Source organism: Sciurus vulgaris, assembly GCF_902686455.1.
Source record: "Sciurus vulgaris genome assembly, chromosome: 6".
In the NCBI taxonomy this organism is placed as follows: Eukaryota; Metazoa; Chordata; class Mammalia; order Rodentia; family Sciuridae; genus Sciurus; species Sciurus vulgaris.
This window is the reverse complement of record NC_136466.1, coordinates 111841177-111853455: the sequence shown is the minus strand read 5'-3', so window position 1 is coordinate 111853455 and position 12279 is coordinate 111841177. Positions and strand designations below refer to the sequence as shown.

The following is a 12279-nucleotide window of genomic DNA, read 5'->3' as shown; positions in this document are numbered from 1 at the left end:
GTGGCCCCTTAAGGAGGATCCTTGGTATATCTGGCCACTGGCAGAGACAAAACTTTAGCTTTTGTGTTGTATCTTCTCATCAGTCCTTACCTAGGGGCTGTGATCAACCAAGTGTCTTTGGGGGGCCAGATGGCAACAAGACAGTGGCATTCAGACATGTAATTCTCCCTTCTGTCAATTCAGAAGGACTGGAGGAAATCTACTCTTCCTGACTCTATAAGGACTGTGTTGGCCCTGGCTCAAAGGCATCCCTCTGGGAAACCAAAACCCTGAATGACGGCATTGTTGCACTTGGATACCCCCAGGGGCTGTCTGAAAGAAAAGAGGAGATAAAGTTGAAATGTTAAATGCTTCCAACAAAAGCAATTAGGGGAGAATTTCCTGACTCAGCACTCCTTGGCTTTTTTTTTTTTTTTTTGAGGTTTTTCACAGACAACATAAGGATGCTCTTTATTTCGTATGTGGTATTTTTGTTTAGCTTTTTTTTTTTTTTCTTCAAGTTTATTGGTTTTCATTGATGAGCTAGTTTTGCAATTCCAAGGCACAGGCTTTGCCAGGAAAAGCTGGTAACCAGTCAGTGACCGCTCACTCTTGGTGCCAGAGGAAGCCTGAGCACGGCTTTCTGGCTCTGTTGAAGTTTGACCCATCCTCATCCAAATCTGCCAGAGCTGGTCTCCAGGCAGCTCCAGTCCTTTTCTTCTTAGTCTTGTGGAACTCTGGCTTAATGACCAGAGTTTTGACTCTCGGTTTGTGTGATGGATTGATGGATTGTATTAGGTCCTCCCCAAATTCATATGCTGAAGTTCTCATCTCCAGTATCTCAGTTGTGACTATATTTTAGAGAGAGAGGGTCTTTACAGATCTGGTCAACTTAAGTCATCCAGTTGATTGGTATCTTTACAAAAACTGGGAAGTTTCAGGATGGACCCTCATGAGGAAGACAGTTTGTGCAAAATGAAGACAGAGGGCAGGATGGTGGTTTTCTACCTGCCAAGGAACTTCAAAGATGGCACAAATCTTGGAATGTCAAATATGGTATCTTGGCATTAAAGAATTCAGCAGAAGCAGGAAGGTGGCTCTCACCTTTCCCCAGCCCTTATCTACTAAAGAAGACCATAAATTCTAGAAAGAATTTTCTGACCTTCCTCTGAAGTAGATCATAAGACCCTCACGTGGGAGGTGCCCTCCCTATACCTGGAAGAAAGGAATGTCCTTATCTCTGAAGACAGGGACACGGAGCAGAATCTGAAGAACAGCACTGCAAAGCTCCCCCACTTTATTACCATTAGATCATCCTCTCTGTCCACAATCATCCACTCTTTATCAAACTTAGCATAAAAACACACGTTTCCTTGATTCTTTGGGTCTTCATTCCCAAAGTCTCCTATGTCACATAAAACTTAGGTAACTTTTATTTTTCTCTTGTTAAACTTTTAGTATAGGGTCCTCAGACCCTACCTAAGATGGAATCTTCTAGTGTCCAGAACAGTGAGGCAATAATTTTTTGTTTTTAAATCCACCCAGTCTGTGGTACTTTGTTACAGCAGCCCTAAGAAGTACAACTTGAAATTCTCTATTTTTCTCTGTCTTCCCCTTTATGGTTTCTCCTCTTCTTCTCTCCTCTCTCCCACTCCTCAAACATTCCATTATACCATATTGGTTTTGATCACATTCAGGAACCAGATTGCTCAACTCATATCTCTGCCATTTACTAGTTGTGTGTCTCTAACTCCTTTGTGTCTTCATTTGCTCATTTACAAAGTGGGAATAATAAGAGCAATATTTTCTTCATAGAATAAATGAAAGAATTGATATAAAATACCTAGAATATTGGCAGCCCTCAACAGCAGAAGTTCACAGTGCCTGTAATCCAAAATGTATTAAGTGTCTACTCTGGGATGCTCAGTGGTGCTAGTACTGAAGGAACAGATTCCAAATTTTTCTAGGACATCGTTCCTATTCAGTTTTTTCACTCCTAGGCATTTGTAATCTAATTGGAGACATAAAACACTTGCAGAAAATAGTTACAGTGCAAGGCATTATGTGATTATAGGCTCACTGGATCGTGTGCTGGCTCCGTCAAGCAGTTCTTGACCCTGGTAGCACATGAGACCCCACTGGGGGTGCTTTAAAGATGGATCACGGCCTGGGCCCTCCAAGTTCAACAGAATCTTTGAACCTTGAGTTAATTGGTGAATCTCTTGTGCCTCCATTTCTTCGTCTACAAAATGAGGGCGATACTTGCATCTACCTTGGAAGGTCGCCGTGGGAATGAGTGGGCACTGTAACTACTTGTAACAGTAACACATAGTAAACACTCAGTAAATGGGAGCGTTTAGTAGTGAATAAGTATCCAAACATTAATAAAGAGTAGACTTTACCCTAGCTTTATAGTGTGTTTGTCGATTCCAATACACTTGAAAAAGTCCAAGAATCAATTTCTCCATCATCCTTCCCATGTCAGAGCTGTGGCAGTTTCTCAGTGCTCCACACCATTGCTCCTTTTTGAAGCAGCATAGGCAGACCAGGTTCCTAAGTGGTCAACTTGTAAACTCTTTGCCCAAGATTCAGAGACATGTCATATTGCAGTAAACAACTCTAAGCAGAGCATTGCAGAAATCAGGTAGGTAATAGCAGGCAGGGGCCATGAAGAAAGGCCAGAGGGCTCTTTGGTGGATTCAGAGGAAAAGTCATCCTAGAGCATAAGGTTTAAAATATTAATGGCAGCTGTCCTTTGCCAGGGGCTAGGCTTTCTGCAGCAGGCCGCACACGGGTAGTTTTATTTAAATGTCACATTGCATGGATAGTTGCTATTATCCATCCCTGTGTTACAGATGAGAAATGAAGTCAAAGAGAGGTTTTAGTATCTTGCATGAGTTCTGACATCTGGAAAGAGGAGAAAAAGGATTTGCATCTACATTATCTGTCTTCAGATCTTAACCACAGTCTCACAGCCTGTGGACTCAATCAGGTATCCCTGTGGCTGAATCTGTAATGGGTCATCTCAGGGCCGACCCCTTTCCTTTACTCTTTTCTCTTGATCTGGTTCCCTTCTGTTTTGATCACCTCCTATTCTCCCATTGGTGCTAGAGGGATTCTGGTCCTGGGGTAGTGGGGAGGAGGACACCTCATACCAGGCAGGGCACATAGGTGTTGCATTTGAGAATGGAACCACCAGAAGTAAGTCAACTTTGTAGTGTCAAGAAGTTGGGGTGCCTCCTGCTTCCTGAAGGAGGGTGTGATTGGTTTATGTGAATAATTCCGTGAGCTGGCAGGGAGGCGAAATTCAGGGAGAAGCAAGAAGTGTACCTGGCCTCTTTGATAAGGAGGGTTACTTGGCTAGAGGAACTCATCCTTGGGATCAAAGTGGGGAGGGGAGTTGTGGCCAGGCCAGTCGAGGACCACCATTTTTTGTCAGGTGTTAAGGCAGCACATGATACTGAACCTTAGCTTTAGGTCTTCATGCTTCTTCTTCCATTTCCATCTTTTCTTGCCTTCCTGTGCTTTCTTTTTTGCTCCCCTCATCCTTAAGCAGTGGCTGTCAGGTCAAAGAAAAGGAATTGGGTTCAGATTCTGGCTTCACCACTTACCAGCTGTGCAGCTATAGGTGAGATTCTGGAGGTGGCTTGGCTTTGTTCCTTATCCTTGTAATTCAGAAAAGAAGAATCCCTTTTCAAATGTATCCATTCTGTAATCTTAATGGAAGGCTAAAGCACTTTTATCACAGTGCAAAGTACTCAGTAAACATCAGCCATACTTATTTAGGTAGCTTCACTCTGGTGGTGACATTCAGAAACAATGGTTAACTATGGGTGGTTGGGTCTTAGAGCCTATCTCAGAATGAGGCAGTGTCTCCTTTGCTGTGGTGACAGGGATGGTACTGAGCTCTTAAAAGCTTGGTCTCAAGAAATATCCACCTGAAAAACATCTGACCTTTGATTTTTTAGGGATTGGCTTATTTCACTTAGCATGATATTCTTCAATTCCATCCATTTATTTGCAAATGCCATAATATTCCATCGTGTATATATACCAAGTTTCTTAATATATAATGGGGGTAGGGGGGAGTAAGGGGTGAGAGAAGAATGGAGGAACTTTAGATTATATAGAAAGAAATGAGGGGGGGTATGAAAAATGATGGAATAAGACAGACATCATTACCCTATGTACATGTATGATTACATGAATGGTATGAATCTACATCATGTACAACCATAGAAATGAAATGATGTATCCCATTTGTGCACAATGAATCAAAATGCAGTTTGTAAAATATTTTTAAAAAATAATTAAAAAAAAAAAAAGAAATGGCCAGCCGAAGTAGCTTTTCTTTTTCACATGGCTCTGCCAACATGACCTCTGAAAAACCACAGCAAAGTTACTCCCTTATCTCCCAGTGTCTCCCACTCTTGCCAGCACCGTCAATTGTTGTATTGTCTCACTTGGTAACCTGTAGACTGTACTGAGGATCTGTGATAACCATTTTGGCTGGAACTCATGTCTTCTCTGAGGTGAGAAAGGAGTAAAGGAAAGCCGTGTGGCGTGGACAAGGGTCAGGCGGGTCTCCAAATTTTGACTGAAGGGGATTGGGTTTTTGAAAGTAGGTCAACTAGAAGGAGAATGCTGTTCTTCTTCCTTCTCCCCTCACCTTCATTCTCTGAGCTCACATTTCCGAGATCTTTAATTTTCAAAACTTTAACAAGAAAGTGTATTCATCTTAAATGTCTCCCATTAATCACCAAGTCCAGCCTGGTGGCGTGAAATAGATGACTCACTTCCACAGTTGATTTTTTGGTAATGGTGGGTCAAGCCTTGCCCTTACATTTCCTCTCCTGTCGAGCTAATGGAGAGAGCTTCCCCTTAGGAAGCACCCATCCTGGAGCAATTTTTCAAGGGAAAATTGCAGACAGGAATAGCCACTGACATAAAAATATTTCTCTTAGGGAAACAAGGTAAGTAATACAGCATAGTGGCTATAAGCACTGGCCCTATCTTTGAGAGTTGTTGTAGGATTAAATTACAGGATTAAATAAAGCCCATAACTCAGTGTGTGACATATTAAGTAGGTCTACAATAGAGAGTAAATAATTACTACTTCCCTTCTGTGTGCCAGACACTGTGCTGAGGTCCTTACCTTTTGTTGTCATTGGATCCTCGTTGTATTCTGTGTTACAGGTCCCATCATTTCACCCTGGTTTTCAGATAGGAAAACCAAGATGCTAAGCGACTTGTCCAAGATCACATGGCTATTAAGAAACAGAGTTAGACTTGGACCTGTGTAATCTGACTCTGAAGCACATTTCCAGTCACTACACACGCTACCACATGCATTCCCCGAGTATAATGACTATTACCACGAAACAGGCAAAACATACTTGCTTGCCCCATGGGGTAGAGCCCAGGGTATACTGTTGTGGGGTGATGTGCCTCTTCTACCCCAGTGAACACTGGAGTCCCTGCAAGCAAATAAGTGTTGCCTTTTGGTTTTGCTGACCAATACCCGGGTTCTTCTCTAGAGGCTTAAAATGGTGCAACATTCTGGGGTAAGAGGAAGGGATTGCTTTCAGGCCCCCAGAAAGACTTCCAGAGTTTAAAAATTTTAAACAGATGCCCTTTTTGGCCTGGTAGATTCCATCTCATACGTTTTGCATAAGCTGCACCACCACCCAACCGGCAGTCTGTCCCTGACTTCCTGTCTATGTCGAGCCCTAGTGCAGCCAGGAATACGTGGATGATACGGTTTGGGTTCTACAGAGGACCCAGTCCAGATGTGGACACTGGGGACTGGGGACGGGCATCCAGAACCTGGGGTGGGAGGCAGTGAGGAAGGACTCCCTCAAACTCTGGTAATGCTCTAAGCAGTAAAAAGGTCAGTTTCCCTTCACACGGAGGGAGGGAACCCTACTTTTTAAAAAAGTTTGCAGAGATGAGAATCTAGCAGTTTTTATAAAATGTCTCTGTCTCCAATTGACAGAATCTAGAAAATCCCCATGGAGCTGGAATGATCCAATTTGGTGACTCCTAAGCCAGGCTTTGGTGACCCTGCCAGCAATCCTGCCTTCCCACAGTTGCAGGCGGGTGAGGCTGGAGCAGACAGCATGTTCAGGAACACCTTAATGATGTCAGGATGCTTTTCATTGCTCATTTATCACTTAACAGCTCAGATTTGTAACGTGCTACCCGAGTTCTCCCTTTAGCACGGACAATACATTCTTTCAACAGTGTGTGGCTCGGTGGGAAGAACTCCACCGAAAGCAAAACAGTGGTGCGTGCAGCCTGCCCTGGGGGGAGGAGGGGCCTGTGAGGGGCAGGTGGGGACCAGATGCCTAGCCATAGTGGAGCTAGGGGATGAGCACATGGAACAGCCACTTCTGGTTCCACTTACTCATTTTCTCTGTGCTGAAAGGTGTCATATAAATGCTAAATAGAACAGAGAGAGATGGGGCCTATCTATTTGCATTTTGTCTAACGTGAGCAGATGCAGATAGAAAAGCAGCTTAGCCATGGCCGTTCACCTGCCCCTGTAGGTCTAACGTCTTCAGTTCATTTCAATGCCGGCCCCAGTGCTGCAGTTCCGCTCCAGTGCTGCAGCAGATGTGGTATGGGGTACAAAAGGGGTACATGCCCCCTGTCCACGGTGGGTTTACAAAACATGCTGGAGAGCCAAGTTTCACCACAGGATCCATCTGAGGACAATACAACCCAGCATCTGGTTAAATGGTGAGTCGTCAGGGACAGATGAAGTGCTGAAGGAGGCTGGAGAAGAGAGTCACGCGTGGATGTGCAGGAAGGCTATTTGGGGGAGAAGGAGTTGACTGACCTATGAAGTCTGATGGAGGTGGTGAGGAGTAGAGGCAGAGATGGCAAGAGAAGACGGTCTAAGACCTTCCCATCTGTGGTTTTTCTGCCAACATGCTTCCCTTTGGATGATCAGGTCCTCTCCTTCCTTTGACTTGGTTTAACTGGCATGCTTCCACAGGTGTCCCTCACCTAATCTAGGCAGCAGCTCTCCCCACTGCATACTTGCTATCTTGTTTGTTCCTACCCCCACTTAACACAATGCGTGATTAGATATTTTCTTGTTGCTGTCTGCGCCATTGTGTCTTAACCATCACACAAGCAAGAGTCCTGGACATCTGTTTCATTCTCTATTGTATTCACAGACAAGAGGAACGCCTGGAGCCTAAGAGGTGCTCAGTAAAGACTTGCTGAATGAATGAGTGACATTTGAGGAAAGCCTCATTTAGCAAACACATATTTTGGACAATTAAATCCAAGCTCTTGCTTTATATTCTAGGGAGAAAATCTACAGATTCTGTAGATCTGACACGGAGCTGGATATCTTTCAGGAGGAAGAGTCTGTATTAGAACACATAACCATAACAAAGCAAGAGAAACAGAGCAATTGATGTAAGCATGCCAGTCAAGTCTGCATGTTAAGAAATAGGATAAAAAGAAATAAAAACTTATGAATAATTGCATGGGGACCCTGTATACACATGACCCACTATTATGCATAATACAATGCAGGTATTTTAGTCTTGGATTCTGTTCAAGATGGTTTATTACTGGATGAAGTGGGAGAATCTTGTTCAAATGCACTTTACCTAAAACGTGATCCCTAGAGATGGAATCGGAAGGTGATGTTAAAGTAAGTTTCATGATTTTAAGTAAGAATGAGGGGTTCTCATTTCATCCTCTGTTCCCCTTCTTATTGTTCCACTTCTTATTGAATGAGTAGCCTGGATTATCCTCCTTTTAAAGAAAGACTGTTTGGTTTGGTAAAGACCCAAATAGTCATGCCAGCTTTGCTACAGGAGAAAAACACATTTTAGAAGGCAAATATCCTTGGGTATACAGTCAAGTGATTTTTTAAAAAAAAAACCTCAAATTTAATCAAAATATTATATAATTTTAGTTATAAGAATTAGAGACTATCATCCTGAGAAAGTCCAGTTGTAGAAGAATACATTCTCATATGGAAAAGAATCTTCTGATTGGACTGTGGTGTATTCTTAATGCTGCCTTGCAGGAGTTTTCTGCAGGACTTTTAAAATTCTACAGATCAGGTACTTTATGATTTACAGAACATGAAAAAGGGGATTGGAATGTTGAGTTACAAAGCATTTCATCACCTACAAGCTGCTTCCTGATATTGACTAAGAATCATGACTCATGTTCCTGACCATGATGGTTGGGTTGGCTGATGGTCAAAAGTTGGGCTCCATGAACTACCTACTCCTGGACCGTCCCCACCCTCCCCACTCTCCTGTCCTCTGAACTGAGTCTAGGTTCTCAGAGGACAGAGAACTGCTACTGTCAGGATTACCACAGTGATGTATTTCCTCTTTATTCTTACTTCCTTTAGGGTCTCGTATGCAGTATGTTTGTCCAGTCTTACATTCTCTGCCTACCCTATGTGTAGCTGCTACAGAAGACCTTTTCCCAGCACCAGACTCTAGACATGCACAGACAGTTAAACCCTGCTATAGTTTGGATATTAAATATTTCCCAAAGGCTCATATGTTGAAGGTTTGTTCCCCAGCCTGTGGCACTACTGGGAGGTGGTGGAACCTTTAGGAGGCAGGGCTTGTGGGAGGAGCACCCCAGGCCTTCCTCTTCTTCACTCTGCTTCCTGACAGTCATGAGGGGAGTAGCTTTGCTCCATGCTCTGCAACATGATGCTCTGCCTCACCACAGGCCCCAAACCAGCAGAGCCAGTGTCAGGGGACAGATAGATGAGGATGGTGGGAACATGAGGTTAAGAGAATAATTTTATGAAATGAGCCCACTGTACTGACTCCCCACATACTTCTTTTGCCTACAAGCAATCTTCCTGTAGCCCAACTGACCTGAGGGGACAGGATATGTCACATTCCTCAGCAAACTGAGGCAGGGGGCAAAGGTCTGGCAGCCAGTGATGAAGGTTGAGAAGAAAAGCATTGGTTATCAAAGAAAAGACAAAGGGTTGCTAATAGCTAACCTCCAGGATGGATCACACTTCCCCCTATGAGGTACAAGGGGTTGCTAACAATTACCCACTGTGCTCTTGCTCCTTTCTGCCCTTAGGCAGAGAAGAAGGAGAAGGGGGGGGGGCGGGATGTTCTGGGGTTTATAAAAGAGCAAGACACACCCACTCCCATAAACTTGCAGCTCTGGGCCCCCTTCTTTTCGGAGAAGTCTACTGCTACCTCTTTTCTTAAATAAAACTTGCTTTCTATGTTCACCTTAGTGTTTCTCAGGTGTTTAATCCTCTATACCAGGGGAACAAGGGCCTGTTCCTGGTCTCCAAGACCAGTATCACCAGCACACTGTGAACTGAAACCAAAATGAACCATGAGCCAAAATAAACCTTTCCTCCTTAGAAGTTGTTTATCTTAGGTATTTTTCCCCTGAGTAATGGAAAGCTAACACAAACCCTGTGAAGTGCTACAAACTACAGATAATTTTATAATGTGAATTCAGATATTTACCAAAATCAATATGATTTTAGAACAGAAGGATTCAAATCTTTATGTACTTCTATTATCAAAAACTGGGATATTTAGTCAACTAGTATTAAGAATGATGATCATAAATAATGTGTGGGCATTGGTGATGAGAAGAGAATGAATATCAGCAATGGGGGTGTCTATGTAGATGCAGACCTCAAGTTTCATTCTGTCCTGCTCACTACCTTTCAAATTTATTCTTCCTTCTACTGCAGAGGAATGCACTCCGACAGCTAGACCCCACAGTAGTGCCAGCAGTCTCCAGCTTGGAAACCAAAGGGACTGTGTGCCTTCTATCCTACCTACCTGAAGAACTGTCAGGCACTTACCACAGTCAGGCCTGCTTAGCATTAGAACAGTAGGAATGATATGAATAGGTAGGAGGCGTCAGGCTCAGACATGCATTATTTTTAATGCATAGGATTAAGCTGAAAGATAACTGAGAATAGAAAAATAAATCAATAAAATAGCATGCAAGACCAAGAACCAGATGAATACACATATGGTATTTGGTCATGTATACAAAAAGTGGTATTAAAATATCAGTTAGGGAAAAGATCTTTTATTAAATGTATGGCACGGGAACAATATTCAAGTGAAAACACTATTAGATTTCATTTTTTGCACAACATGCAAGAATAAACACAAGAAACAAATACAATTCTTAACAGAATTTGACTTAATGACATACAAGTTTATTTTTCCCCATACAAAAAAGAGGTCTTTCATGGTAGAATTTGAATTTCTTTACCTTCTCCTAGAATTTCTTCTACCTTAAGAATGAGAAGGCTTGATTTAAAGTAAAAAAAAAAAAAAAAAAAAAAAAAAAGTATCTTATGGAGAAAAACATTTATAGATTTGACTAAAAATGAATAAAAAACTTCTGCATGAGGGAAGACAAGGACAGGGGGTGATGGGAGAATGTGCACCAGATATAACAGGCAAAGGATTAATATTCAAACTACATAGTTTAGTTCAGGGAACTTTCTATATCTTTAATTTCTTCCAAGGAAAGGAAGGTTGGACCAGGTATCAGTAGGTAGACTGAGAGCTAGTTCCAGTTTTGCAACTTATGACTTTGAACCAATCACTTAAACTATTCTAGACCTCAGTTTTCTCCCCCGGAAAAACCAAGTTAAGAATAATATTTACCTCACGGGGTGTTTTTGAGAATTGAATGAGATTTGGGGAAAGTTCTCTCTATTCCAGTGTCAGAATAGAACCAAGTTACTGTATTAGTAATCCCTAAGACTTCTCTGGGTCTAATGGCATGTGGCTAGTGGCAGAATTTTGAGGAAGAAGCTGGGTAATGTGTATAAGTTCTTAGCTCAGGGGCTGGCACCTAGCTTGTAGCAAAGACTCTGAGATGCCTTCTCAGGATCATTTCTCCTCTTCTTCTCCATGAACATAGCTCTGATTTAATTCTATGTGGTGTTGTGCCTAGTAAAGAGATATATTTTCCAACCTCCTATAAACAGGAGTTGTTGGCTGGGTTTCCAAGAATCTTCAGGAATGCTGCCTCAGTCTTTTGCCTTCCTCTAATTCCCTTGTCATTCTTAGAAAGCAGAGATGGTGGCTGGCATTCCAACAGCCACATTGGAGCATGAAGTGACCTTGAAGATATATCCGTGTGCTGAGGATAGTGGAGAAGAAAGGTAACATGTGGCTGAGTTCCTGCTAATGATATAACTGTCATGACCTCCTTGGGCTGCCAAGCAAGGCCTCTTTTGTATGGGGAAAAATAAACTTGTATGTCATTAAGTCACTTACTTAAGCTAGCATTATATGCAGCCAAACTTTATAACTCACACATATTCTGAAGATGCTTGTTTTTCTCCTGTGAGTTTGGAACAGGTCAACTAGTAAAGATGAAAATGGTGATGATGATATCTGTCCCTCTGCTGGCTGGGGGGAACAGGAAGCACTCAATTGCTTTGGCCTTCACCTGTCTTGTTACTGTGAAGGCTGTCAAGGGCATCCTCCAGAGGAGACGGAGCTTAGGGAAGGCTCTGCCATGCACCAGCGTGTGCCCAGCCCTGGACTGTCCTTAGCTCCCACTATGCCACCGTGCCCTGCTGGTGATGGGGAGAGGAATTCCCCTGGTCCTCTGTCAAAGCCAGCATGGATCTTGCTGCCCCTGATCATACACAAAGACAAGATTAAAAAAGGAGATAAAACAGTTCTGCTTGGACCTGGACAGAAGAGAGAATGAGATAGATTACAGGATCATTTTTGCCAAATCTTGACTTATTATGTAATCCAAAGTTTTCTGTGGCCTGATTCTAGAAATTGCAATATGCACTGTGTAGGGAAAGAAAGAAAGAAACAAACAAACAATATACCATTTATAAATACTAATCAATACTAACCAGTGAGCAAGACCTCAAAGTCTGGACATATGGAAGGTTAGATTATCATTTTTTAATGAAGCAGGGAAAAGAAAGAGAGATGCAAGATGTCCCTGGCTTGAAGTAAAGGGGACATGAAGGGACTCATTGGCTCTTTGGAGCTACATGTGATATGCAAGGTCCCAAATGAGAAATTCTTTGGAACTTAATGTGATAGCTCCAGCAATTTCACCCATAATACAGGTATCAATAAGGAAGTGGGTTAAAAAGGAAAGAAAAAAGAAGGAAAGAGAGAGAAATTAAGAGAAAGGGGAGGATATGAAGAGATAATGAAGGAAAGAAAAGAGCAAGCAAGCAAGCTAGATTGTACTCTCAGTAACCCTCTGATGGAACTTGTTCTATCTCCTGTGTCAAATAGAGAATCTCTCTTGTTACTGGGT

General features: G+C 42.5%; 1 long non-coding RNA gene across 5 annotated transcripts in view; it reads left to right on the top strand.

Annotated features, from left to right (window-relative positions):
* The window catches only part of LOC306664112, a 160331-nt gene that overhangs the window by 70331 nt on the left and 77721 nt on the right, over positions 1-12279 (top strand). The window contains exon 1 of one of the 5 annotated variants that reach the window (XR_013764652.1): positions 10407-11146. The exons of the other annotated variants lie outside the window; for them this stretch is intronic. This is a non-coding gene — a long non-coding RNA (uncharacterized lncRNA). Of the gene's footprint in view, positions 1-10406; positions 11147-12279 lie in introns of those variants that run through there. 5 annotated transcript variants of the gene reach the window in all.